This window comes from Python bivittatus, unplaced genomic scaffold (genome assembly GCF_059951505.1).
Source record: "Python bivittatus isolate LINGU-HERP-01145 unplaced genomic scaffold, Pbiv_v1 ctg000350_np1212, whole genome shotgun sequence".
Classification (NCBI taxonomy): domain Eukaryota; kingdom Metazoa; phylum Chordata; class Lepidosauria; order Squamata; family Pythonidae; genus Python; species Python bivittatus.
Genome location: NW_028277074.1, coordinates 3,082,012 through 3,109,960, shown reverse-complemented (window position 1 = coordinate 3,109,960; position 27,949 = coordinate 3,082,012). Strand labels below are relative to the sequence as shown.

The window sequence follows — 27,949 nt, the reverse complement described above, 5'->3', positions numbered from 1 at the left end:
ATTAGGGAAGGTGTAATCTTGCTCATCATTTGAATTAACATCACCTACTAGTTAAATGCATGAACAGGACAGCTAATCTTTGCAATAACATATGAGAAACTTTAATAGGATACAATGCTGCTGCTCTAGAAGAAATTAGTTTTTCAAAAATATATTGTATAATTCATATCCTACAGTGGAATATATAGCATCATCAGATTTTTGTTGTTGTTCTATATTCATTTACAGTGTGTTGATGGATGTCATTTCAAAGATATTAATATCAGATAATGAAATGAAAATAAATGTAGTTGCAGCAGAAATTATGATTGTTGAGCATTAAGTTATAGATATTAATAATCTGGGGAAGCATGATTAAAATAAAGTAATATTTGCAAGGGTATAGATAGAAATCTATAAAGGTATGCACAAATAAATAAGTCTGCATTAATGTGCTTTATATGGTGAGATACACTATGTGAATACAAATGAGTTTGGGATGAATAATTAGAGTCTGGATTTCAAAAACCTGGAAGACAGAATAACATTTATTTGATCCTTTGCTATCTTGTGCACTCTGATTTGGTCATGTGGAACAAAGACAGAGAAAAGTAGGTATATTTATCTATAGTTCAGTCATAAATATTTGGTTTTCTGAAAATAAGAGTTATGGCAAGTTAAATGCAGCGGGGGGAACAATATTTCCTGCTAAGTCTTCTCAGTAAACAGTGGATAAAAGCAGAAGTTTATTCCTTCTATGCATAAAACAGAACTAACAGATGCATGTAACAGTGTTTCCTGATGACCATTTTGCTTCATCTGGAAACCATCTTTTTCTCTTCCTGGGCTGACAAAAAGAGAATAAGATAATTGCTTTTATTTTTTAGGTATACCGTTTATTTTCAAAATCAGTTGTTATTGAATGTACTTAATACCATGTGGAAAGAAAGAGAAAAGCTATGTGTGGCCTGCCTCACATCTGCATACAAAAAGCCTACTGAAAACATGCAGGTGTTTTCAGGAAGTACATATGTGGCTTGTGGTTCCAGCTTACCGAGTCATCCTTTTCATGTTTGGCAGGCTTTATCTCTGAAGACTTTTAACATGAGGATAGTGTGGGGCCCAGGTTGGCAAGAGGCATCACATGCAGACCTGTTCATAAATAAATATTTTTATTCAGAAATAAAAATATATCTGAACAGGTTACATGCAGTTAAAAATGTAATATGTGATTATGGAAATAATGTTAGCAAACATACAGATCACCACTTTCGTGGTGCTTTACTACCCAGAACGGCTATTTCATTAGCAGCAGATCCCCAGTCTCATGCTGGCATGAGAGATATATTGATTCTGTAATATGACCACAAATTATATGACTTGCCGGATGGAAACATTGCAACGACTTGAACATCTTTGATAGAGAGCCTGAATAAAGAAACTAATAACATATATCTTCTAAATTAATAATGTCAATTATTTTATGCCTCCGTGATAAGAGGACATAAAATAAGAGATATGCTGGCAATAAACCATTATCCATTTGACCATACAACTCAAAACATCAAAGTCATCCAATTATTTATATAAAAATATATGCAATCCATACCATTTCAGATTTATTTATTTATTTGCCAGTTCATGATTATATTGTACAATATGAACATTTAAAAGATATATCTATCAATAGTTTTTAAAATGAATACACAAGAGCATATTACTCACATAGATCTAGTTAGTGAAGGCTATTTTTTTAAAAAATATATGAAATATTGTAAAAGAGAATAGATTCAGAAGCCATTTTACCTTCTGGCATTATTTTATTTTACTTTATTTGTATAACACTAAATCAGACTGACTCACCAGTTTATAAGCAGATAAAACCAAAATACAATATAAAGACAAAACAAATAAATGCATAATAAAACATAAATAACACAATAGCCATTAAGTGTCAGATCTAATGGTGTCCTTTTGGGTCGGCTTGGGAAGTTGGGGGTTGGTGGCACAGTTTTGTGCTGGTTTACCTCCTTCCTCCATGGCCGGTCCCAATCAGTGTTGATATGGAGCGACAGGTTCAGCCCGTGGCCCTTCCTTTGTGGGGTGCTGCAGGGTTTGGTACTCTCTCTGCTTCTTTTTAACATCTACATGAAACCACAGGATGAGATCATCTGTCACCATGTGATGAGGTATCATTAATATGCAGATGATACCCAATTATACATCTCCATCCCAGGTGATTTAAGTGATGCTGTGACCACCCTTTTGTAGTGCCTGGAGACTGTGGGGGTCTGGATGGGGAACAACAGGCTTCAGCTGAACCCTGGTGAGACTGAGTGGCTGTGGGTTGGGGGCTGTATCCAGGAGTTTACCATCCTGGTTCTGGATGGAGTTGCACTGTCCCAGACAGACCCGGTGCAGAATCTGGGAATCCTCCTGAACTCATGACTCTTGCTTGAGAAACAGGTGGTAGTCGTGGCCAGAAGGGCCTTTGTTCAACTTCATGTTGTACACCAGTTATACCCCTTCCTGGATCAGGAAGCCCTCCGGTCAGTTACTTATGCCCTAGTCATCTTCTGTATAGACTATTGCAATGTGATCTACATGGAGCTACCCTTGAAGAGTATCAGGAAGCTACAGCTGGTTCAGAATGTGGCTGTGTGGGCAAGTTTGGGTACCCCAAGGATGGCACATGTGACATCTTTGCTGTGGGAGTTGAATTGGGTGCCAGTTTGCTTCTGGGTCCAATTCAAGGTGTTGGTCATTAACTTTAAAGGCCCACATGGCATGGGACCAGGTTACCTGAGGGACCATCTCATCCCCATTATATTGACCCATCCCACCCGGTCAGGCAGAGGAAGTATGTTGTGGACCCCATCCACGAAAAAATTTCAACTACTGGGGCCCAGGAAGAGAGCCCTCTCTGTAGTTGCCCCCATCCTATGGAACAGTGTCTTCCCAGAGGTGAGACAGGCCCCACACTCCCAGCCTTCCAGAAAGGGATGAAAACCTGGCTGTGCCAACTCATCTGGGGCATGAGAAGGAGGAACCAACTCTGGGAGTGGTTAACGCTCTGAAGAGGCTCCCATAGACTAATAACTTTTTATTTACCATCTATTCCTTGGAATACATTATTTATTTAAGGACATTGTTTTATTGTATTTTAATTAGTATTTATTCTTGTTTTTATTGAAAACTGCCCAGACTTGCTCTTTGAATGAGACTGGCGATGATTAAATTTGATAAATAAATAAATAAATAAATAAATTCACAATAATTATACCTCAGTGGTCCTTTGGATAAATTCTGAAAGTTTTGATGGCATTTGGCAATGATGCCAAAGTTGATATCAACTGATCCCCTGGCAGGATGCTGCCCCACAATGTGGGGATCACCACAGAAAACTATCTCTGAGTCTCCATCCCTCTCATATCAAATACATAACAAACTTTTAACATCCTTACTCAGGACAAATGTACAAGAGAGGCTGGTCCCACATGGAGAAGGTGATCTCGATAATACCTAGGAGCCAAACCATGTAGGGCTTAATAGATTAAAACAGTGCTTTGAATTGTACCATAAAATCTATTGGAGGCCAACATAGCATCTGCAATACTGTCAGTATACCCAAAACATGATCTCACCTGCCAATATATGAGCTGCTGCATTTTGAATCAATTGTAAATTTCAAGTAGCTTTTAAAGACAGCCCAATGTAAAGCATATTAGGGTAGTTTAATGAGAGTAAAAATCACTGGCACTAGGTTTTTCTGCTCCAGGCATAGCTACATCTGATGCACCAGCTGAAGCTGAGTGATAGCTTTCACCTGTGAACTGATCAGGAGTTATGATCCTGACAAGGCTTTGAAGTCACAGAACTGTTCCTTCAAGGGATAGTCCTACCCAGAGTTATGATCAGAGCAGACAGAGAGCCAGAAATTTCCAAACAAATGGCACCCCAAAACAATCCCTTCAAAATGATTGGTTAGAAATTGAAGGGCAATAAGAAACATAAATCAATACTGGGTCATAGGCAGAAGCTGAAGCAAGCTAGGAACTAGGTGCTGTGGGACAATCCTACTTCTTTTTTTGAAGTCGAGGAATGGGTTACAAAGATTACAGCAAACAGGTAGTTAAAGTTTTTCCTTTTGTTTTTTAGTATATGTTATCCCTGTTTATTTCTCTCACACTTGAAGATTCCTTATGACACAGCCTCACTGAAGACAAGCATGATTATCCTTTTTAATGTGAGCACCAACTGAAACTTCAGTGTCACATATTTTTCCTAGATTCTGAAACAGACTACCTAAAAAGAGAAATTCATAGCTTAGTTTTTTCCAATATAAACTCTCCTTAGGAATATGTGTGCAGTTTTAAAAGCAATTAAATCTGAAATAAAAAATCTTTCAGAATGTACATATATCAGAATTTATGAACATCTTAATAATAATAATTATTAGATTTTTATTCTATTTTTTTTTTTTTAATTTGCTCAACTCAAGATGGTGAACATACCTAATACTCCTGCTTCCTATTTTCCCCACAACAACCCTGTGAGCTGGGTTGGGGCTGAAGAGGGTGACTGGCCCAAAGTCACCCAGCTGGCTTTCATGTCTAAGGGTGGCCAACAACTCACAGTTTGTGTGGTTTCTAGGCCAGCACCACTACACCAAATAGGCTCTCTTTTAATTTAATAATTGTACTTCCTATGAGGAATATTCAGATTGGCCCAGAATTTTACAAAAAAAGTTAAGAGCACAAGAAGATAAACAGGGGAGATAGTATAGATCTAGAAAGTATGTTTGCAAATGTACTTTGAATTAAAAACAAGCAAAAGCATATTATGTATGTCAACCACTGTTAGGGCTGTATTATACATTGATTACCTACAAGCACTGAAAAGCAAGAATAGATCTTTCTTAAAAAATGGGAAGAATATAATTACACATCTTGACTTGTATGAAAATTTTGAAATTAGAGCCAGTTTAGGAGATATAAACAAATACTGAACTCACTATATGATCAGCAGAAAGCAACCTTCTCTGGATAAGGCCTTGCTGTGTCATTTGTCATCTACAAGTACAACAGAACTGTGTGTGTGCAACTGAGTTGTTTAAATGGTCAATTGGATTAACATAACTTAGAATTTACCTTAGGTTTAGTAAATTATGCTTCATCTTTTAGTGTTACTTATACTTAATATTTCACAGTTCTAGTGGAAAGAAACTTGTCCAACTTTTGGTATAATTTTCTATCAAATTTTGGTAAAGCATGTGCAAAATCTCCCATGAAATTCTAGTAGAGAAGATGTATAGATACAGATTTGGTTGCACTATCATCCATGTTCATCAACTGCTAAACATTAGGTTGGAAGGAAATGTTGAGTGGCACACTGCAGTGGTCCATTCTAGGTCCTGTGTTGTTCAACATATTTGTAAATTACTTGGATGAGTGGTTATATGGTACAGTGTCAAGGTCAAGAGAAACCAGTATGCATCTCTATTCTGTGTTGGTTATGGAATATTGTGTCTTGTTCTGGGTACTGTGTTTCAGGAAGGACATTGACAAACTGGAACATGACATGAGATCAATCAAGATGATAAAGGTCCTGGAGAGAGAAAAAGTTTGAAGAATGGCTGTAGAATTTGGAGATGTTGAGGCTGGCAAAGAGAAAAGTATAGGGAGACATGTTAGCTCTTCAAGTGTAAGAAGACCTGTCATACAGAATATGTGTATTGTTCCAGAAAAGAGGATAGTAAACAATGTGTTTAAATTACAAGGAAGTAGATTTTGGTTGGACTACACAAAAACTTTCTTAATGGTAAGAGTGTTTAACAGACTGTGGTGGGAGGAGGTTGGCTCTCCTTTACTGTAAGTATTTAAATAGAGGGTAGATGGTCATTTGTTGGATATGTTGTAGTAGTGTGATCCTGTACTGGACAACAAGATGGACTAGATTATTTCGAAGATCACTTCTTTTTGTTAAATTATATGATTGTATGATAATGGCCAACAAGAGTTAAAGTGTTTTTAATATCTGTTCTTTTTTTTTTTTAGCAGCTTTTCCACATCCACATTAGAAGACTAATTATAGTTTATTTGTTCCAATAAAATGCAGTTAATTTAAAATCATAAAGTAGCAAGAGTCTATGAAGTTTCTTGTTTTGTTTTTAACATCAGGCATTTTATAGAATCTGGACTTTGCAAAGCACTGTTAGTGGCTAAGACTACTATGTTATCATAGTCTAAAAATGTCTGCAGTTTAAATGTAGTCAGCTACCTTAAATATTCAGAAAAGATAGCAACTTCTTGTATATTTCAGTCACTATTCCTTTAACTCACATATGCTTAAATACAGGGCACTACTTAAAAAAATCATCTAATTACCCAGTTAGATCATACATTTCTCCTAAGTTTCTTCTTTCCCCTACTTCATATTTTGCGTGTTATGTGTTTTCCTTTGTTAATGCTGTTTTTTGTTTTTGCTATTTCTACTTAATTAATGAACACCCAACTAAGCTTTGGAGTAGGGTATGCTTTGATTTTTGTTCCTGTTCTCTCTTCGGCATAACAATGCCCAGCAGGATACAGTCAATTCAACAGGAGACCTTATCCATCACTGTTCAAGAATCCTGGGCATTGACTGATGAAGAGAAGATAAATCATGGTAGAGTTGTCCATTCAAAGAGCCCTGAATGACACTGACAGAACTCTGCATAAAAATTAGTTTTATGCTGGCCTGTACAATATGTCACTTATAGAGAGATTGCCTCTACCTACAAAGACTACCCCTTCTGCTTTCTTCAGAGAAGGTGGTCACTTTATAACATGGTACTTCTGGAGGGATGTTTAATAGCAATAAAAGTTAAGTCCTGAAAGACTTATAACTTTGGTTATTTTCACTGTAGATTAAATGTCAATTTTAATAATTTTACAACGGAGGAAGGGGCATTAAAGAAGTAACTAAAATATATCTCAATATGTTTTAGAAGGCCATGGCATGTGTCAGACTGATATTCATCACACAACTCAAACCTTTTTGTTTTATTAGTCACCTTAAAATGTTTTAAGAATGTTGTATTGGACTTAAATTGATACACATTGTATTCTGTATAGGCTGAAAGCTCATTCACTTAATCCCTTCCCCCCTACAGTCCCCTATTCCACAAGTATGGGACAGCACCAGCTAGGCAATTTCTGTGTTTTCAGTAAACCAATAATTCTTATTTAATCATCAATAGCAGATCCCCCCCCCGGCTTGTTTTTCTTTCTTTGATAAAAGATTGGAGAAACTCATAGTCAACCAAATTCCATTAAAAAAAAGTATAAAAAAACTATAAAAGCTGAGTGATATTTTCATGTTCAAGATAGCACTATTTTGTCCTAGATGCTGAGAGAGAGAGAGAGAGAGAGAGAGAAAGAGAAGGAGAGGATGAGGGAGAGGGAGAGGGAGAGGGAGAGGGAGAGGGAGAGGGAGAGGGAGAGGGAGAGGGAGAGGGAAAGACTTCATGTAAGATTTTCAGGACATTTATTGACCCTGGTGGAAACTAAGGTAGCATTCTGGGAACATCCAGGTAAAACCAGTGAGTAACCAAGTGTGTGATTGTGTAGGACTAATTGGATAGCAAAGCAGTTTATAATGTAGATACATCAAGTTAAAGTTAAACTATCATTTAAACTGGGAAGGAGAACAGTGAAAAATTCACTTGAAATGCAAGGTGATTGAGTAGTAATGAGGACTTTATAAATCAATATTGTAGAGTTATATATCAATCAGTAACAAGTGTATGTAATATATTTTTTAATATTTCAAGTTTTATATAAATATTTTATATTTAATATATACTATATAAAATGTAATATATTATATATCATTAATATAACATATTTATTAATATAACTGAATGAAGTAGTTATATTAAATGTTACATTTTTATATTTCCCCATTTCGCCTTTTCTAAATGTACAGTAGGGATTTGAACTGCATTAAAGACAATCAATCTGTTTAATTTGGGACTATTACTAGATTTTGTTCAGAAATTTTGCTAAAATGGTTTATCAGAGTAAAGTTATACATATTAACTCAGCTTGTAATCCTATTTAGTCCAGTGGCGTTTACCCATAGGTACATCTGTTTAGGTTTGCGACCTATAAAAAGCTGATAACTAAGAAAGAAAATAAGAATCAAAGATAAGCATATAAATTCCCAATGCAGTTTTTAATACCCATATTTTTGCTACTAGATGGTTCTCCATTGATTTTAGCTAATCAAGTTTAGTGGACAGTTGCAACCCCTTTCATTATGAAAAGGCAAAGGTAGGTACTTTCAACCAGGAAACAATTGATGGAGCACACTAAATATAATTGGGGAGACCAAGAGGAAAAAAAGAAAACTTAATTGTAAAATCAATGAAAATTAATTGAATACAAAGCAGTATGCTCATTTTATCTAGTCTCCATTTTAAAAAGATTTCAAAAATTTCTCCACTGCTTATTCAAGACAGAAGCAATCCATTGGACATTAATTCATAGCAGTCACTACAGCAGGTAATAAAATGAGTTTCTGTTTCATGCTGTAAGCACAATAGAAATTGTTGTGCTAAATACATGACAATGTATGTTTGTGTATTTATGTGTGTGTCTGTGTTTGTGTGTGTGCTTATACAAACATCTATATATCTATTTTTATACTTACATTGTGGAATGCCATACTTCTAATACATGATATTTTGGAGCACAGAAAAATCTATTAAGCTTTTACCTAGATAAGCATCATTTAAATGAATGCCCTTAAAGCCTAAAATTTAGAAGATGTGCATACATACACACTTAAACAGGAGTTTTCAGAAATTGGGTCGACTCTTTCTTTTTTCTTTTTCTTTTTTAAAATGCTTCTTAAATGCAGAATGGTAATTTAGGATTGATAGTAACCTCATGAAGTCTAAATCACATCTCCTTTAAGAGCTATCTATTTAGTATATCCAGTGTGTAACAAGCAACTTGGCTGATTCAAAAAGCTAAGTAGGTCAAAAGTACTTAGTACTTGGATGAAACCAAACAGAAAACCCCAAAACTGCAGACTAAATTGGGAAGGAGGTAGGTGCGTTTAGGGGATGGCAAATTATTTCTGAATTACAAATTACATGGACATTCCCATGGAGTCACCCTGAAGAAAGCTTTGTAAATAAGAAGGTAGTTTAAGGAAAGATAAAGGAGGAATGCCAAATTTTGGGTTAATATCCATTAGGTACTTTTACAAGGATGGTAAAAGTTCATAATACATAAAGAAATATAAACAAATAAATAAAGAAGGGTAGGAATTGAATTGTATTTAAGCTCTTTTTTTCATTTTTGTTGCTGGAATTTTACAACTTTTGTAAAGCAGGGATGGCAATTATTTTTTGGCCAAGAGAAACATCTTTTTTAAAAAATTATTTTCACTCTCTGATAGAGACTAGGGACCAAGGAAGGGCATGAGCGGAGTAAATACAGACAAATTTTTAAAAGTATTTTTAGTGGTTGGGGATTTTTCTTTTGTTTTCATAAAATAGGTGAATTAAACTTCCACTACCAAAAATTTTTATGTTGGAACTAAATTTTGGCACCACAGTGCTGTGATCTCTGCAAAATGGGGGAGAAACCACATGCAAAGTATCCTGCAGGCTGCCTACCCCTAGATTTTATTTCTGCTACAGAATTGTATATACTTGCTTCTTTCCAAAATTTTAAAATTGAAAATCTTTGAGATAGATATTGGACCCCAAAGTTGCTGGCTTTTTTTTAATAAGTGTTTTATTTATGTAATCTTTTAAAAATCTGGTTATAACAGAGTTAACTTTTAATAAACATTAAAAATATGTTTAATTGTATTATTATTGTTTATTCTCCATTTTTCCCCTTAATATCCCATATTCTTTCCCATTTTGGAGTTGCTAACTTGGGCGTTCCACATTACACTGTATGAAGCTTTAGGCTTAAAAAAGTGGTCAACTGCTAATTTAAAGGAGTATTATAACAAATTTATAAATTACACTCTTTAACAAGAATGGTCATACTGAAAACATGGATTTTTCTAATAGACAGCTGGTCTGATTAGCTATGTCCCTACCTAGATAAAAATACCCATTTTTTAGTGATTCATCTTCTGGCATCCTTTTTTAGATTACCAAAAAATACTGTTGTTGGGACTGCCTATGATTTAACTAAAAATGTGTGTGTGTGTGTGTGTGTGTGTGTGTGTATAATATTATTATATTATACTATATTATATTATTATATTATATTAGGAAAGAAAGGAAATACCATAAAACACGCACACTTTATATACAAAAAAGTAGTATTATGTATGTATGGACATGTATTTAGTATGTTCAGTATAAATTAATATTTAAGCCATTTTGCTTAACAGAAAAAATGGGAAATTAACATATAAACAAGCATGTGGAATCCAGATTTATAAACAAATGGCTAACTACTACCAAACAGGACTCCTGCTAATCAAATGATTTCTATAATATAGATAAATAGGTGGGTTTCTCACTTTATATTCAATAGAGAGGAGTTGTCCTTCTAGTCTTTTTTATTTTTTTGGCATTCAGAAATCTGTGCAATATCTAAGTCCATTGTCCCCCTCTTAGCAAAATGTTGAGTTATAGTTTAAAAGAATAGCAGCATTCACAAAACCAATGTCTTTCAGAACAAAATTAATATGCTAAATTATATCTTTCCAAAGGGAAAGCACTATAGCACAGGATACATTATATGAACCATTACATTTTAATCACAGTTAGTTGAACTCATCAAGGCTTCCTAAAGTTAAATAACCATTAGCATTAAGACAGTGCTATGTCAACTTCATGATTCCCAGTTCATTCTTACGCCTTTATGTTCATAGTCCTGTATGCCCAGACCATAGTACCTGAGACATCTCTTCTTCCTATATGTGCCAACTCACAGTTCAGCACTAATAGTCTTTCCTAGGATGTCTTTATGAAGTCATGTTGGTGCAGCTGAAAGGGCTCTTTTACAAGTGATATTATGATTGTATTTTTCCCATGTAGGCTCATCTGATAAACAGCCTAATATAGTACCAGGAACAAATCTTTTTACTTTTCTTTAAATGTTTCTTGGTGGGTTTGTTATGTTTTTGAGGGTGATTTAAACATATAACATAAACTGATTAAGTAATGAACTACACAAAAATCCTGACATTTTTGTTACTCCTTCTTACCATTTTTTAAAAAAATATATATTTCCATGGCCTCAGTCTCATTTTGCTTTTTCAGGTTTGTCTGATGCTACTGCTCAGATGTTTAGGCTTTTGCTAAGTTGGGAACTGAGGATGATTCTCAAGTGGAATTTCAGTAGAGCAGTCTCCAAAGAACAGATGAATATTTGATATAAAACTACTTACCACAAAGTGCAATATATACAGTTTGAAATAAAAGACAACCTGTGCTAACACTTTCTAAATCCATTCAAACTCTTGCAAAAACTTTTCCCTCAGTGCCAACTGCTGAATACAAGTATTTCTTCCTGCTATCCACTAAGGATATCACTACCTCTAAATTTGTCTAGGAATAATTTTACAGATGTAATTATACCCATCCAATTAACTCGGAAGAGGCAATGGACAAGTGTAAGCAAATTGCAGTGAAGAATTTTGGCCATAAGTATTTGTAGTCCAAATAACAACAGTGCACTCCTGAATGGGGACACTGAGCTCTTACAGTTCATTTTTCGAACAATCACAGACTGAAACCCAGCATTAGAGTTATAATCCTAGTCATCTAGATTACATCAGAAACTTACCCCAAGCCCCTCTTTGGTGTCCACCAGAGCTTTTAGAGTTAAATGATGAGCCAATTGTGTGATTTCTAGGGTTATGCAAAGCCTGTATGGGTTGCCTTAATTTGTGAAAGCTTTATTGAATCACACTAGTGAAGCAGATTTGTGAATTATGGAGACCTGCTTCAAAGAAGCAAATTAAATTAGATTGTTTTGAAACTTGTAGATTTTTAATTCTATGAATGCTTATTTTTTCTGTGCCAGCCTCTCTCTTTTTAGCTTGCCTATTTTGTATCCCTTTAGCCTGCTTCTGGTGCCTGTGCTAATTAACAAGAATTTCCAGCAAGCCAGTTCTGCCAGTGGTGTCAAGGCCCTTCCAGGAGAGACATAGCTTGCTACCTGGCTATGCCAAACTCCTGGCACCTTAGCAAGCCTAGTGATCAAAAGACAGAAAAATTATCCCACTCTATAAGGACAAAAGTAAATGTCTGTTGTTCAGTGTTATGGCAGCCCGGCAGCCCAGAAGAACAAAGAGAAAAGAGTTTCATTTAAAACAGATTTTGAAAGCTTTTTAAAATCATCATTAGTGTTATTGTTATTATTTTAAGCTGTTATAGCAGAGTTTCTACATTGATTCAGCACAATTTAGGCTCTTTGGCTGACAACTTGTGATGTTGTCCTCTTTAAACCATTCCATCTCTGTTGTAAAAGAGTACAGATGCAATCTTTCAAAACTTTATTGCAAGGGAGTCCTTAAAGATTACCATCTGAAAATTGGCAATTCTCTAAAAAGTCCATCCTCCATGCTATTTACATCCTATTCTGCAAAAAAAGAGGGTGAATAGAGGTTTCCCCATTAGAACAGAGCCTATGGTTGCATCTTTTTTTAAAATGAATCACGAAGCAGCTTGAATTGTATCAGCTTGTCTTCAGATCACAAATAAATTCATGTCTTCAAATCCCAGATTTGAAGCAATCAGGAGAATTAGCACAGACTTAACATTTTTTCCAATATTTTAAGAATTATTTTGATGTCTTCTTTCTTACCATAAGCTTAAAGTTTTGTGATAATCTTTCTTGGAAAATAACAGCCTTTCCCAGCTTCTGTGAGTGCTTTGGTGTTCCCCACCTCCGCCACAGAAGTGTAGACCCAGCTGCTGAAACATTGCTTGTCCCTGATTTACAGACTGCAAGCACAGAACATAGTCAGGCATTCCCAGAAGAGTATTCAAGGTAATGCCGATCAATGAATGAGTAATATAATTTAACACTAGAATCTATTGCCAGTTAAGACAACTTTTTCTTGTCCCTACTTTGCTATCTCTTCAAAAAGGTTTAATTTTCTTCCTTTTATTTTGCCACTTCCATTTGTGTTGCCCACTTGGAATATTCTTTTGTAACACGGACACATGACTGGGATTATATCTCTGCCCTTCAAAAAGCATTTATAACAAAATGATGGAAAATTTCTAGTTCTGTTCTATCTACTTTATCAGCATACTTTTTAAAGGAGGTATTACCATTCCTCTCTGAAACTAAATGTAGCTGTTTGTGTAATCTTGATATTCAGCAACTGGTATCACTATATATTGGTAGGCAAATAATGAATGCTATACAATTGAAGATAAAATGGTGAATGTTAACATGAGACAGAATCAAATATCTTTCTACATCTATGTGTAGGTCAGTGAAAAAAGAATGGCATGATTTTTTTAAAAAACCAAATATCCAGATAGAAAAATCTTTCCCAATGTTGAGTCCCTCATATATGTTGGACTTCAACTGCCAGAATTTTGCCAGGCTGGCAAAAGCTGGTATACAGAAAAAGAAACAACTTCTATTGAGTTTGGCACTCTGGACCTTGTAACAAATAAGCAGCTATTACAGTATAAAGTAAAATTATCAAGTAAGGGAAAGAGATGGTTTGAATGAGACAGAATGGGTGATATATTATTTCTATATGTTTATTACAAAATAATGGAAATAAATATATATAAGAAATATATCATCCATTCTGTCCCACTCAAACCATCCCTTTCACTCACTTGATAGAAAGGAAGAATGTAAGTAAGAAAGAAAGAAAAGGATGTACCCAGAACTGGAGGTGAGTTTTAAAGTAGTGACCACTGTATAAGTAGGTGTAAGCTGGGTTAAAAATTGCATGGTTGTATTTTGATGGTTATGTGTTATAAGGCTGCAATAAATGTGGCCAATAACAGCTTTTTCTCATTTCGTATCAGTCCAAGTGTCACACTTGGACTAGGAGAAGCTTGTTAGCAGTAATTACCAGCAATAGGCTCTATTATTTGCCAAAGTAGTTTTCACTGCTAAGTACCACCAAAACTGCCTCAAGGCTTTTTTTCCCCCCCCCCCCTCCTCTCCTTCCTCTTGCCTGGCTCTGCTTCCTTTTTAACTTCGTGCATTTTCCCATGATACTGCTCTCTGTGGTGCAGGGCAGGGCAAAGACAAGGCACTCGGTATCAATGTGATCTTGAGAGATGGGGTCAGGCCTAGCGAAAGCCTTTCACAAACAGAGCCTGAACTCTATTAGAGATGCAAATCCACTCTCTAAGTGAGGATTGTTGAGATAATATAATGGAGCCCAAGGAATTCCATAGCAGCTGCTTTTCAGCATAGGCCTTTTGTCTGCATCTTAGCAAATTTCTGCAGCCTGTTTAAACTGCAGCTATTGTCTCTGTGGCTTCACCGATTTCTCTCCCTGCCACTAGCTTACAATAGCTTGATATGGACATCTTTGTTACCTCCTTTGTACTGTATATCAGAGTAATGTTTCAGCAGATTGAGGCCTAGCAGGAAGAATTAAACCTGTACTACACAGTGCATGATGAATTGTGGGATTTACATATCATTTTAAAGGGGGTATTTTCTGAAGGTTGTTTCTGAATAGTGTTGTGTCTCCAAGGATATGATCTGAGGGTGGAGTGACAGAAAAGGAAGTGATTTAGATGCTCACTGACAGCTTAATACGCATGGCACAGGAAAATAGTGGAAATTCACACATCACCTCCTTCTGCACTTTTGCTTAGAAATGTAAGACAAGCAGTTTAAGATTTGCATTCTATAACTCAGGAAGAAAGATAATACTGGAGTAATTTATGGGCAAGGCAGGTTGTTGGAGAGCAAAGGGCATCAGGACTCAGCACCCTGGTGCTTTTGATCCCATGTATTTGGATTAAAACAGAAAATGCTGGTGGAATCAGGTCTTGACATTACATAGGCAAGGTATTTCCAGGTCCTGATGTGGCATGCAGCACTTTCTTGAGAAAAACTGTTGTGCTTTAAGGAGCTATATCACTAGGTAGAGACAGAGGTATGTCCTTTCAGGAGTTATTGTAACAATGCTAGAGGGTGGTTTGCTCATTTTTAAACACGTATTTTGAATGCTGAAGCAGATCATAGCATCATTACTGATTAATATTTAGGAAAAGAGTTCTAGAAAAACAGAGAATATTCTTTTTTTCTATGTACTTATAAGAAGATTGGCCTATGAGCAAAGGATTCTGAATAATTCCTTAGTTGCAGGAATTAATGTTCATATTCAGACATAAAGCACTAAACCTCTTTGTGGTAGATACATGACCTGGCAGTGAAAATAAAACTATGTTAAGACACAAAGAAAATAAAACAAATGTTTAGTGAACTAAGAATTTAGGACAAAATGCCAATCCAAAATCTGTGGTTCTATATGCCACTGCAAAGATATTGATAATCTGTAACTAGCTAATCCAGGTCCACAAGACTTCATCTGATTTAGAACGATATATGCAGAAAAAAGCTAGGATGCTTATCTCTTCATAGCTACTAATTTTTGATGAATATTTATTGTATTTCAAAGCTATGTCCCAAGAATTGATGGCTTCTAATAATTGGTTACTTACTTGAATGGAAGACAGAAAAAACAGTTTGGGAGTGGCAAAGAAACTGTAAAACAAAATAAATATTGCTTGCAAGATGTGCACTTGGAGGCTCTAAGTGAATGCTATATACTTCGGTGGAAAAACTTATACTGTTCTAAAAAATTAATCTGGCTGGTTTGCTGCTTTCCTGAATTACTCCATTTTATATTTCCAAACGGAATGATCTACCATATGTTTTAGGTTGTCTCATCAAGAAGAAACACGTATTATAAAAATTCCATTGGAACTGAGATAAATATTATATTTCTGAATCTAAATTCCTAAGATGGCTCTACATGATCAAGTTTTTTTTTCCTATTATGGTATTGGAGGAAAGATGTGTGGATATACCCTGAGTTTCATCTTATATTGCAAGATTACATACACTAACCTAGGAGCAAGTCCCACTAATACTTGGCTCTCGTCTGAACTGTCATATAACATTGCATGATTAACCTGAAAGCAATCCACCATTGCATTAGTAATAGAATATGAACTGAAGAAAACATACTGAAGACAGAATTAAAGACTCCTTCTCTGGATGCACAGTTGTATTTGATATTACAGAATTATAAAATGGTTCTTCAACTATCTCTTCATTCCTGGATGAAAAGAGAAAGAATTATATAGAGAAACATTCATCATGGAGAATGTCAAGCTTCCATTCGACATTTTCTGGTTTCCCAGCAGTTACATGCAATTCTGAATCCTTAATTAGGATTTGAGAAGCAATGTGATTTTCTGCCTGAACAGCTTTTAAAAATTAATATAGGAGGATTATTTTAAAGAGGTCTACTCTATAAAGTCAGTACATAAGTTTAGCTCATTATTCTCAAGCTAGGATTTAATACAAACAATTTATCTCACTCTGTTCTGCAAAAATGAAGCTAGAGAGAAATCACAAATTTGTACTTCAGAGGAATTTTTTTGTCAATTGCAAAGCTAGGTAAGCTTGTTTAATTTGAGGAAAACTTTATAGCTCTGACCAACACTCCTATTGGATCACTGAACTAAAATCAGACATTATGGAAATTAAAATTAAATGGACTGTAGAAACTATTATTATGAAAGCCAGCTTGGTGTAGGGTTAAGGCTAGAAACCAGCAGACCATGAGTTCTAGTCCCGCCTTAGGCACAAAGCCAGCTGGATGACCTTGGTCACTCTCTCTCAGACCTAGAAAGCAGGAATGACAAACCACTTCTGAAGTCTTGCCAAGAAAACTGCAGTGGCTTGTCTAAGCAGTCACCAGGAGTCGTCATTGACTCAAAGGCACCAAAAAGAAGAAAAAAAGAAAAGAAAAAAAAAAGGAAAAGAAGAAACAAACAAACAATTAACAACAGAACTGAAGGAACTTGTGAAATACACTAGATGAACTGTTTAAGACTATACAAGATGGTACAGTTAAAGTGCTAAGCACAGTTTGCAGTGGGTAAGGAAACATGTCAGTTGTCAAAAAAGTACATAGGTATGGTGACTAACCATGAAATAAAGAGATGTCTACTGCTTGGGACAAAGACTGTGACAGATCTAGACAAAATATTTAAGTAAATAGGTATCACCCTGAAAGGTATGTATGTCAAGGTCATGATTTTTCCAGTTTTATAACATTTCTGTGAGAGTTAAGACTATCGGGAAGAACAAATAAAGAAAATTTGATGCCTTTACTTTGTAGTGGTGGAGAAAGTAGTTAAACCACAGGAAAAACTAGATAAATTATTTTATTTTATTAATTTAATAATGAGATGACTGACTCCCCATGATTCTGGGTGGCTTACAGTTAAAAAAGAAAGAAAAACAGCATATATTAAAAAACACAGCCAACCAGAAGGCTATCTCAAAATCACAAAAAAACCACAACCATTCTATCACAAGGCCTGGGAGAACAACTAAGGCCTGGAATTAAAGCCAGTTTGTTCACTGGGAGCACTAATAAAGAAGCTAAGACTTAAATTCTTGGACATATAATGCATAGGCAGGAGTCACTGGAATAGAACTTAGAAAAATCAAATACAATAAAAAAAAAAAAAGAGGCCAACAGATGGCTTGACACAAATGTTGATGACACAAACATGAACTTATAAGGACTCATGAAGAGTTAGAAACAACTGAATTACAAAATGCCCAGTAAATATTGTGGTAAATATGCATATTTAGAGTAGGCAAAAAAAAGCCACTCATATTTTTTCTTCCATTTTAGGCAAGTTTATGTTTATGTGTAATTGTTCTTAAATAAGCATTCTTTAAAAAATAGCAGAAATAATTCTTCAGTCTTTTAAGCATTGTTCTTTATAATGCTAAAACATGCAGAGATATTCCTGCTTTTCCCAGGATTATTTTTAAAACTTTATTTTTTTATAAATAAATTGGAGGGATAATATTTATTTGCTTTGCTTTTGAGAATTCTCAAATACAATTATTGTTGTTGTTTTTGTTGTTGCTCACCATTCAAGACTGGGTGCAATTTAAAGATCATCTTGGACTCACAGCTCCTGCTCAAAGAGCTTATCCCAGGTACATCTAGTGTGCCAGTTGCACCCCTTCCTGGACTGGGAGTCCTTCAGGTAATCACTCATGCTTTAGTCACCTCAGAAATAGATTACTGTAATGCATTCTACATGAGGCCACCCTTAAAGACCACTCAAAAGCTACACCTAGTCCAGAATACAGTGGTGCAAGTATTGATGGGCATATTTCATTATGTTCCACAAGCTGCAATGGCTACCAGCTGGTTTCCAGGTGCAATTCAAGGACCTGGTTATCACCAATACATCACATCAAAGACCCTGTCTCTAGTTCTTTTTGCCAGTCCGGTGCAATCAGGCAGAATAGGCATTAAGCAATGTCACCTTGTGGGACCCAAGAAGCTTGCCTTCTCTGTGTGGTGCCTGTCCTTTGGAATGCTCTCTCCCCCAGAGATCTGGATGACATTCAGGAAACTATTACAGACCTGGCTATTCTCCCAGGCTCTGGGATAGGATGAAGATTGAGCCTCTGCTGGATTGGTTATATGGTGTTTTGGAGGCTGTTCATGACTTCTTTTTGCCTTTTGTAATTTTTTACTTTTTTAATTTGAAGCCACCCAAAGTCGTTGGGAGTCAGGTAGCCTATAAATTTTAGGTAGATAGGTATGAAGAGGAAGGAAGGAAGGAAGGAAGGAAGGAAGGAAGGAAGGAAGGAAGGAAGGAAGGAAGGAAGGAAGGAAGGGTGAGAAAAACGAATCTTTGGGTAAAAAAGACAAGTTTTTAGAGGCCTCAGATGAATGGGATCACCTTAATAAGATTGAAACATAAAGGCATGTGGAAGCATCCTTGAAGCTGATGTGAACCAGGCCGGTTGTAAACTCCTTATCACAAACATCCCCATAGCAACCTAGGCATCTGCCCTGAGGGAGGATGCCTTCTTCCTGGCATTTGGCACCTTGAACTAATTTGTTTCTTCTTCTCTGTGACACTATTGTTTTACTAGCAGTTAACAGATAACAGAGGGGCAGAGAGTAACTTGAGAACCATTGCCTATTTAGGTATACCTGCATCATCATATGAATATGTATGCATATACGTTCTTTTTCCCTTCCCCTTCTTGTAGAACTGTATAAATATCAGAGCATCCATTTTGCCTGTAGGGGAGGGCCTCCCACTAACTTCTGGTGGGGTCCCCCTCCAGTACGTACTGCTCAATAAACACTGCAGTGAAGCCTTGATTATTCTGCATTTGTGTCCTGCATTTTGATCCCCCAGAAGGAAATACAATAACCAGGTAACAACATAAATGGAGACTCATTAAAAAAAGGGGGAAAAAGGCCATATTGTTAAATTCAAATCAAAAACTTACTAGTGACAATTGCAATTGAACAATATTTCAATTTCATGAAGATATCAGGAGGGAATTGTTAACTTAGAGCATCAGATATCATAAAAAGGAAAGTGTAGCAACTGTTTAGATAGCTCATTTGATTATGGATCATCTGGCAATGGAATATTACTGCATCTGTCCTCCAGCACCCAAAGGGTAATCCTTTATAGTTCACTAGAGTGAAGGCTGTGAGAAACAGATACGATATCAAAGCCATGTTTAGATGCATAGAAGGGTCTGTAGGCCTCAACTGTAATTGGTTTGAGGCTTTAAGTCTACCTGTGTGTAGTTTGGAACATGAGTGGCCTAATCCTCCACACATAAGCAGAGATGTAGAAAGTGGGTCTATATATGTATATTCATAATTTCTCCCCTCCATTTTTGCTTAATGACTACTCATAGGATCCAGATGGGTCAATGGAAGAGACTGCAGTTTTATTGGTGTATGGAAGGTGTTACTGATTCCTCTTTCCAGTCCTTGATCCAAATTCAGAACAGGGCTATTCTGGAACTTTCATGCTAATGCTATATGTCTATTTTTTGTTATAGCACAGAACTCTTGCTTGGTTCCCTGTTCAACCCAGAACTCAGTTCAAATTTCTGGGGCTTCTGTTTAGAGTACCCTGCTTATAACCACCCAGTATATATCTGCTGTTGTTTCTCCCGATTACTCTGCTTGTTCGTTACTCTTCTGTTAATGTTTAAGGGTTGCAGTTTCTAAGCTCCGTGTTTCAGGGATATGGCTCTGTGACTCTCATATGACCCTTTTCTTTGCTTTTGGGGAAAAAAATGATGGCATTAAAGAGAGATTTAAAGACCTTTTTATTTGACTAGTAGGTTAATGTGGGACTTGATTATCTTATTCTATTCTCATAAAGAGTAGTTTTCAGATTGTATTTGCTTTATATTAATTATGGATGCATGAACACTGTGCAGTGTCATATTCCTTTGAATATGTATGCTTGTTCAGTTTGATTTTAGTTATAAATGTTGGTTTTACTGATTTGATTGTTGAATTGAGAACTAATTTTACTGGACAGAATTTTATACTATTGTGTTTTTTTGTGGCTCTACACCAGTCTTGTTATAGGCACATAAGAAATTATTATTATTATTATTATTATTATTATTATTATTATTACTACTACTACTACTACTAACTACTACTACTACTACTACTACTACTATGCCTGTGAGCCAGAAGCATTTCTGCATAGGATTAATTTTCATAAACTATTGAACTGTATCCTAACCAAGTTCAGAACTTCTGCTTCTACAAATAACAATGTTCTTTATTTCTAGCTACACATGTCAGTTGAACTCATATCTGTGTCTATCTGACTAAACCAGAGCACAACTCAAACAGCATGAAAAGACTGAGCAAGTAACAATAGAAAGCAAGTTGAGCCAGATCTCAGACTACTCAAGCAATATATTTATGTTTTTTGGGGGGGAGGGGCAGCCTTGAGTAATATCTATTAATGATGTGCTGCCTTTATTTATATATATATATATATATGCAATATTCTCTTCCATTCTGTTTTCTCTCAGACACATGCAGAAAGAGTAACAAGCAAATACTTATTAGAGAAGCTGAATGAAATTAATGCATTCCAGTGACATAAACTGGAAAAGGACTATCCCTCAATCCGTCACAAAAATAATTGCACATGACAGCATGTAGGGAGAGAATGTAGCTTCCATAACTCCCACAGGGCAAGGACACTGAAGTCGAGAAATCATAATGCCTGATTGTCAGATGCCTTTGTCTCCCTCAGTCCCTATTTATATATCAAGTTCTGAAACATCTGGTATGCAAAAATATACAAACATACAGTTCAGTGCCAATGAACAACATATATTAGCAAGTAGAACATAAATAGAATTTATTGGCAACATTTTATTCATATGAAAACAATGCTTGGTGAATGAACATAAAATAATATAACAGAGTGAAAGAATGCTATCACACGAACCCAAATCTGTTTAAACAGGAAATAATAAAACATGTCAGACACTGGTTTTATTATTATTATTTTTACCAGTATATGCATTTTATTACTGATTTAAATATCAGTAATATACAGTATGTATATATGCGTCTGTATCAACAACTATTAGTATTTTAAGATAGTGTTACTGTTGTTTTTCAGTTCTAGTTAGTCATTCTAAGTGGTCATATCTGGCACTAGGACAGAGTTCAGATCTTGTATGAATATATAGTGGTGTTTGTTCTTCAGGGAAAAAAAAAACCCAATAACTAATCATGAGCTTAATCTCCTGTACTACATATCCATCATGTTAACACTTACGCACCATCCTTAGCCGCAAGGAAAATTGTGTTTATGTTCATCTTTCATTATCTATAAAGCACTGTGTCCAAAGGTGAAAACTGTCCTGAATGAGAAAAACAATATAAGGAGCTCAGCTTCTACATATAGTTGGAATATGGAATTCTCTAAATAGTCTTTAGATAATTCATAACATATATCTACAGAATTTTGTCTAGAAAGAGGCCCCTGGAATTCTAAGCAAATTAAAACCCATATTTTCTATTATATGTCTACAGTACCATATACATTAAGATGTCAATAGGTGTAGATGTGCAAGTAATATTTTTTTTTAATTGCCCATGATGAACCAGGGTGAAACTATTGAAGTGTAATCCCAAAAGTGCATTTGAAAATAAATCACACTGCACTCAGTGGGACTCTTTCCCTGTTCTGTATGTGCAGAATTGCATTCAAGAAGTCCAAGCTCCAAACTCAGCTATGAACTCTTCTATTTTAGGCATTTCCTACAGTGTAGAAATTATACTATTCTGACATACATTATTATTATAAACCAGTTATTTCTCATCTGGTGCCTACCTTATATAACTATAAATCCTATCATTCCCATCCAGGACATATGATTGATTGATTGATAGATAGATAGATAGATAGATAGATAGATAGATAGATAGATAGATAGATAGATAGATAGATAGATCAGGACAGCTAATAATCTGAAGTTAACCCCTTTCAGAAGCATGTTACGATTATGTTAAATGAAAGATACAAGCAGTGTACCATCACTGTTTGTGAAGATCACATGGATAATTCATCAAAATGTCATCTTGTCTTGAACAGCAACATTTGAAAAACAGACTTGAGTTGCACAGAAACATCATACATACTTAAACCTGGAAATTCCAGAGAGAATTAGATAGCCATAACAGAAATATATACTGAGAAATACTCTGGCTTCTGCTGCCTTGTGAACCTCCTGGGGTGTGAATAAATGGAACTGTTTGACTGGCTTTTTTATTTGCACCTTGACAGACCTGTAGAAATGTTGCTGCGTTCCATCTGTTACTGTTTTATGTGTGTCATGATTATTTTAATGTAAGGATGTTAAAAAAAAAAAAAAGGATATTTTCTAAGCAGCACATTTGACTGGCTTTTTATGTCTTCTTCTTTGGCAGAATGTTTTAGCTAAGATCCTGGATCCCCAAAGTAGTGTCTAGAGAGTGCCAATGTTCCCATGTACAGCTGCTGTGGATTTCTGTTGGGGTCCATGTCCCACCTGAGCTTTAAAAAATTATTTCAATATTTTTAAAGTGTTTAAAAAGTCAGCTTGTTGCAAATCAAATGCCTCAAGGACATTTTGTTTTTAATTGCCAAATGCTTCTGAGCCCTGCTTATACCCTCGAGCCATTCTGAGAAAGTAAACATGACAGAGGGCTGCTGGCCAATGCTTTGTTAGGAGGTTTGTTCCTCATGACAAAACAAAATAAGCTGGAGTAGTACAGGGTATGCCTTCCTTTAGTGATTTTGAGCTTCTTTCTTGCTGTGGCCTGTCCCAAGTTTGGAAAGCAGAAAAGTACTATTTAATACATGTTGCAGGAAACATGAATTAAACAGTACAACAAACTTCTTTATCAGACACAGGCAGGAAGTATACATCCTAGCATGCCATGAGCAGGTCAGAAGAAAATAGGTTCTAACCATAGCAGGGGATAAAACTGTATCCACCAACTAGTGGAAGAGAAAGGTGGTAAGAACGGAAGAACTCCTTAAAGCAACAGGTACGATATACCACAGAGAGGACAGAGGAAAGCTAGAGAGACTGGTGGCAAACCATCTTAGTCGTTTTGTCCTAAAACGGCTGTTTAGTGAATGGTCACATCCACCAATGTAGCTATTATTGAATCGGAGAGACCCCTGTGGTAGCCATTCTGAGAGCACCCAAATATATTCTCAAATTCCAAATTATTAATTAATTAAATGTGTATGCTGCCAGACGCCCAACAACTTCACTAGCCAAGAAGGTTAGGAACATCTGCTTTGACGTATTAGGCAACAAGAGATTTTTAACTCGGACTGAGTCAGTCTAAAAATGTAGCATATATGCAATTGGTTCTATTTGTTCCTTCAAGAGTATCCTTTTCTTGCACCATCTCTGATATTCCTTAAAAATTACAACCATTTGATAAGTGCTTACTTAACATATCCAATAGATTTATACGCAAGCTACATGTATGATTAATATGGCATTTAATAGAACACCCTCTTTTCATAATACTTTAGACATTTCAAGAGCTTTACAATCATTCTACTTGATTTACTGGGGCATTATTTATTTATTATAAATATAAATAGACTGAGGACTGCCTCAGTCCTCAACATTCTCAGTCCTTACAGAATATAATAGAGCATAAATGCAAACCATTTTTTAGAAAGCAAGCCCCTCAAAACAGCAATCCATTTCACCACTATCGTCCAAAAACTATCCCAAATGAAATAGTACTACCATTCTTTGAGGAATGTCAACAACAAAGGGGCAGGTTTATTTCTTGGGACCAAGTCTTCTAGACAACTTGGTATACCACAGATAAGGACTATACTGGCCCCAAGCCTTCCTCACCTCTAAAGAAATTGGAACCCTAAACAACATCTCTATTGATGCATGGGAAGAATCATTTCGAAGGAGATGGTCCATTAAGAGATCCTAGCACCATCACCTAGTGATCAACACTTTGACTTGGGCTTGGAAGGTTATAGGTGGAGTGACCAGAGAATAGATGTGTGGAAGTAAGTTTGCATGGAAGAGTTTAGAAATTCTTTATTTCTTAATTCTTCTTCATGTATATTCAGAGGATGTACAAAAAACTTTATTAATTCTATTAATTAATATTTTTTTCAGAGAAAATGTTACTATACTTAGGAATGTTCAAAGTTAATGTGTCAAATGAGTAAAGAGGTGTTTAGAAGAAAATGGCAACCAATTCAAACATTTAATGTAATTGATATATAAATTGTCTATGGGACCTGACTTGGTACACCCTGTACATATAGAGAGAGAAGCACAGCTGCAATAGATAGGAAAAGTGCAGTTTTTCCTGTGTCTGGTATTTTGAGCAGAACCCAAACTTCTGAAAGATACAAGTTCTTCCCTGCATAACAGATTTATATCTGAACTAGAAGAATCAGAAGCTTCTGTTCTCTGCCTACTTCTCAGCTGCAAACTGATAAATAGAACTCAGAAAGTAATTTAAGAAGGCTGAGGGCTAGGTTGTTGATGGCTGGATTGCTGAGTGGTTGGTGGGGTTGGAGGAAAAGACTGACATATCTGAACCTAGAGATAGAAATCATGAATCCAGAAAGAGGACAATAGGCTACAGTCAGGAGGAAAACTGAATGTTCATGGAACTTACCGAAAGTCTACAGTTAGATATTAAAAGATGAAGTTTCTTACAGGTGACATATCCAACTGGGATATCTAAAGAGAAAGAAACAGATCTCCTATTGAAATATTAGGCTAAGAAAACCCTAAGTAAGGAGACTGTGAAAGCAGTTTAAAGAGAAGAAATGCACTCTCTACAAGATTTGAAGGAATAGAGTTAGAAATCAAAGTAGAAACAATGTGTTATTTGAAAGTCCACCAAGCTAAGAGAAACTCCATTAGTTGATCAGTTTATAGGAAAATATTTGTGTAGATTAAATCAGGCGTGAGACTGGGATTAAAATGTTATGATAAGTAGTAAAACTGGGGTGCTATTTATGTATCTGTGAAGAAGTAAATAGAACCCATCAAATGTAAAACCTACAATGCCTCATTTTTCCTGCCTGCACCTGAACCACCCCAAACTGAACTTGTGACAGGGTGTCATGCTGCAAAAGCAGGTCTTGCCTGGCTGCTGCATTCTGTGCCAATTGTAGCTTCCAGGTTATCTTTAAAGGTAGACCCATATAAATCTTATTGCAGTAATGAATATCTGATGATAAAGGCATGAGTCTCTGTTGCTAAAACTGCTTGGCCCAGGAAGGGCTGCAACTGGCACACCAGCTGAAGAATCTGGCCATGGCTGCCATCTACTGCTGTAAGGGGAATCATGTATCCAAGAGAAAGGAAATCATGGACCTGCTCCTTCAAGGAGAGCACAACCCTATGCAGAGCTATCAATGAAATGAGATTGCATCATGCTTTTCCATAAGATCCACAAGCTTCTTTTCTGCACACATACATAAACATTTTAAAGATGAACAGATGAACTAGCTCACTGATAACCTCTTCCTTTAACTGAAAACATGATTCCCACACAGTCAATTTAGCAAGATTCATTAAGAAGAAAGGGGTGGAATTAGAAGAATTCTAGGAACTGAAGTATTTCACAGCTTGCAGGCAATATATCCTCAAACTACATTAGGGTGGAGCCTTCATTATTTTCCTTTCACTGCCTTTCTGAAAACTGACAAGTGTCTTCCCTGATGATAAGAAGGTTGCCCATAATGGTTTATAAAACTCTCCTGAATCTTTATTAGTGTGGGAACCAACCATTACATGAGCATAGAAGCCTTTCATCTAGAATCCCCCTTGATAGCCAGGAAAGCTCAGAATATACTTTAGATGACAGAGAGGGCAGATCACTTTCTCTGGAAAGCCATGGTTTCCAACCCATTACAAGAAGACTTCCACTTCTTTATGGAAAAGATTCAAAGCTGTACACTAGAGTTGCTACATTCCTTTCCCTCAGAAGCTAGCAATTCCTGAAAGAAACCATTGTTCCCTGGATATGTATATACAGTATGGGAAATTACTTTGCCACTTGAATTTATTTCTGTAACTTAAATGTTAAAAGCATAGGAAACAGTATTACTTTGAACATAATCAATAGGGAACAGTTTAATCCTGATATCAGCTAGTGTTGGTTGAAAATGTCTTCCAAGTATCTTCATAATCACATAATGAGGGGCCTTTAATTATACAATTAAGACATATTTGACATCTAACTTTCTATTTCCATCTTTCTATCTTATAGTGTGCTACAAAACCAATTAGCATCCAGAGTGTTCCTGAAAGAATAAGATTGAACAAAATATAACAGCCAACATGTCATGGAACACTAGACTATAGTGAATAAATAAGCCAAATAGATTTCATTAGATCTTAAGGAGCTTGTAGGACAAAAACTGTGGATAGAACAGGCAGTTCTAGTTTTCCACGTACATGAAGGAAGGAAGGACACAGAGATTGAAAAGGTCAGCCTAAATAATAGTAACTAATTCAGAAGTGAGATGCCAGGGCGGAAACTATAGCAGACAAGATTTGCCAATAACACAATTCAGAAAGACATTTTCAAACATGAAGTGCAGTTCAAAAACAATGTGGCATAAACTGATGAGGTCAGCCTTTAACTATAGGTTTAAGGAAGAAGTAAGCAAACTATGTAAATACACATGCACAAAGTTAATAAACTCTTTAAAATCTTTAGTGATGATTGCTCGGAAGAAGAGACTCTTCTCAAGAAGAGCTACTAATTTCATAAATTAAAGTACAAATTAATGCACTTAACTTCTGTGTTCAGCTTGGAGAACTTTGGTACCCATCATGCAGTTGTTACTGTTTAAATTATCTTCAGGTATTTAATCTCTAGCTAAATTTTATTACTGTGACTATAAACCAGTTCTTTTCCTGGCACATCTAAAGTTAGATCATATATAGCTCCTTCCCAATATAGAAAGAGAAGTAACAGTCTAAGACTAATTAATAAGTGAAAATGAGAAAATATAGATAGAAATGAGGTGAAGAAAGAGAGAGGTCAGTAATATTCAGAGAAACTTTATAAAAAAATTAACTTCACTAGCTAAATAGCAAAACTTTTGCAAAGCCTATACGAAAGAGACAGAAACAGAGGCAATGGATTAGGAATGGTAAGAAGAGAGGCAAACAGAATGAAAGGGAAAAAACAAAAAAGAATAAAAGCTTTAATTTATAAATTAAATAATAATTAATAAATAAATAAATAAATAATTTACATCCGAATAATAAAAATCAGTAAATAATACCAGCTGTTTGTCAAAGGATTTAACTATTATTTACATCACAATTAAAATATAATGGAAAAAATGGCAAGGCATTCAAGTTTTAGG

General features: G+C 35.7%; 1 long non-coding RNA gene across 2 annotated transcripts in view; it reads right to left on the bottom strand.

Annotated features, from left to right (window-relative positions):
* Nucleotides 1–577: 577 nt before the first annotated feature.
* LOC148215110 (uncharacterized) overlaps nt 578–27,949 on the bottom strand; it is a 111,408-nt gene continuing 84,036 nt past the window's right edge. Inside the window, exons 4-6 of one of the 2 annotated variants that reach the window (XR_015796749.1) lie at nt 2,007–2,123; nt 1,034–1,131; nt 578–826 (exon numbers count right to left, since the gene is read on the bottom strand). This is a non-coding gene — a long non-coding RNA (uncharacterized LOC148215110). The remainder of the gene's footprint in view (nt 827–1,033; nt 1,132–2,006; nt 2,124–27,949) is intronic. The other variant, XR_015796748.1, reaches the window with a different exon arrangement.